Consider the following 2,458-nt stretch of genomic DNA (forward strand, 5'->3'; position numbering starts at 1 on the left):
CTGTTTCACTTTGGGCTGCTTATTCTTTGAGCCTCAGTTTCTTCCTCTGTGAAATGAAAATCATAACAAGTCCTTACCTTGTGGGGTTGTTGGAAAGGTTGGGTGGTAGATGACCAGCACTCAAGAAACACTAACTGTTATTGGCCAGGCTCCCTGTTACATACATGGCATTTTGAACTTTCCCTTTGTAGCATTTGTCACAACTGTAATCAGTTTTACGGTACATACTGTGTGGTATCTGCATTCCCCATGTGACTAGAAGCTCTCTGAGGGCAGGAAACATCTGTCTTGTGTTTGGCTTTATTCCTAATGCCCAGCAGAGCAGCAAACACACAGGGTACATACTGAATGAATGAATGAATGCTTCCATGTATGCAGAGTTGCTGGGTGTTAAATGGTTTGAAAAGCACAGAATTTGAAATTATGTGTTGTGGGCCTTCTAAGCTATGTATCAGCAGTATTATTCTTTCCATAGAACTTCTGCTAGTTTATTATGAAGAAGGTCAAGAAGGATTATTCAGAGAACAAAAGAGACAATTATCCCCTTGGAGAAAGGCCTGGCTCCATAGTGACAGGTGAATGGAGAGAAAGAGGTGCAGGTAACAGTGGGCTGGAGAGACCAGAGGAGACAAGACTTCAATGGGGACATTTAAATAGCTCTGGATGGGACCAAATGAGAGAGAGAGAGAGCACATCCGCAGTCAGCTGTTGTATCCTTCTGCTGTCAGTGAGGCAAAGCAGAAAGAAGTTAGGACACAGAGACAAGGTGAATACAAGGAAAAAATAGGAAGCAAGGGGGGTTTATAGGTCACTCTCTAAAAAGTAAGACAGGCAATTCAATTACTCCCATTGGTTGAGAAGAAAGAGAGGAAAGGCATTCTCATATAAGCCAAGGGGAGGCCCTCTGGCTCACAGCTTTCAGGCACTGTTGAAGCTTTGCAGTCAGATGCATGCCAGGCACGAGCCTGGGTCAATGTGATAACTGGCTCCCACCTCTGCTTCCTCCTCTGGGATTTACAGAGTGCCAGGCTGCTGAACACTCTCCAAGGATCACATGCCCAGGCAGGGAGGTGATCAGAATGTAATGACTCATCCCAGCTTGTTGCCCCTCAATAGCGCTCTGTCATCTTCGTGTCAAGATTAAAGATGTAGGAACTTCAAACAAACGAACAAATCAAAAAACCAACAGTTTCTTTCTCCAGATAAAATTCTTCATCTGACAAGGCAGGAAAATAAATCAATTACTATATATATATATATATATATTTTTTTTTTTTAAGAGTTAAGGCCTTATACTTACTGGTATTAAATACTTCAAAGTCTACATATCAAATGGCTGCTTTATGGATTTAATAGAGGAAGAAAATTGCAGTATGTGCTTAAACTTGCAATATGCCTCAGCCATTCTTTTCATTAATAATGTACAGGCAAAAATGCATATGCTTAATTTTTTTAAATGAAAATAGGCTACTAAATAAAGTTCTTATTTGAATATAACATGTGACTACAAAGTATCAACTGCTCTCACTCTGTGGTTTGTGGAATTCTAACAGGCACAGGCATAATGACCAGGGGCTTTCTTGTTAATAACAATATGCCTGGTTGCCTTCTAGTCACGCCAGGAGAAGCTGCCCAGGGCTCTGGGCAAGGGAAGAGGAGGGTTGAAGAAGGTTGTAAAGAAAATATAGGTCAGAGAGTGCAACTGGAAAGGGTTCAAGGGTCTGGGAATGAGGAAAAAGAGCTTAGGGCAAAGGATGTGTGGCTTCTCATTGGTATAAAATGTGTCTCTGTGGTTTTGGCAGGTGACAAACACCAGAGCTTTCTTTCTGTGCTCATTTGCCTGAAGCCAAATCAAACAGGATACAGGAGAGATCTCTGAAAGACATGGTTACACCTAATTCTCATGCCGAATTACCACAAAAGCAGGCCTTGGGGCCGTGTCCATTTGTCGGGAGCCAGCATCACCAGTCTGGGCAGTCCTGGGTTGTCATCCTTGCCTTCACGTGATCCCAGCTCATTGACCCTCAGTGGGACAAGCCCCAGATTTCTCTTTCCTGCCACCTCTTTGTATAATTGACAAATAAAAATTTATTTAAGGTGAAATAACTTGATGTTTTGATATACATATACATTGTGAATTGATCACCATAGTCAAGCTAATTAACACACATTTTGATAATATTTTATTACAAATAGTTACAATGATCATTATAAATGTGGTATTCTACTATTATTTCTGTAATAAGTAATGAGAGCAGTTGTTATTTATGTGTAAGGACACAACTCTGAAACCAAACTTTCTTAATCTTTTTTCAAATGTTTGGATCTGTTTAATTGAAGACTATTCAAAGATTCATGGTAAGCTATAAAAAACTTTTGCAAATACTTACCTGAGTAAGAGTTTTCTCAGTACTGTATAACCGAAACAAAAACTGAAATAAACTGATACAGATATAAG

The sequence above is a fragment of the Lipotes vexillifer genome, unplaced genomic scaffold (genome assembly GCF_000442215.2).
Source record: "Lipotes vexillifer unplaced genomic scaffold, Lipotes_vexillifer_v1.1 scaffold1766, whole genome shotgun sequence".
NCBI lineage: Eukaryota > Metazoa > Chordata > Mammalia > Artiodactyla > Lipotidae > Lipotes > Lipotes vexillifer.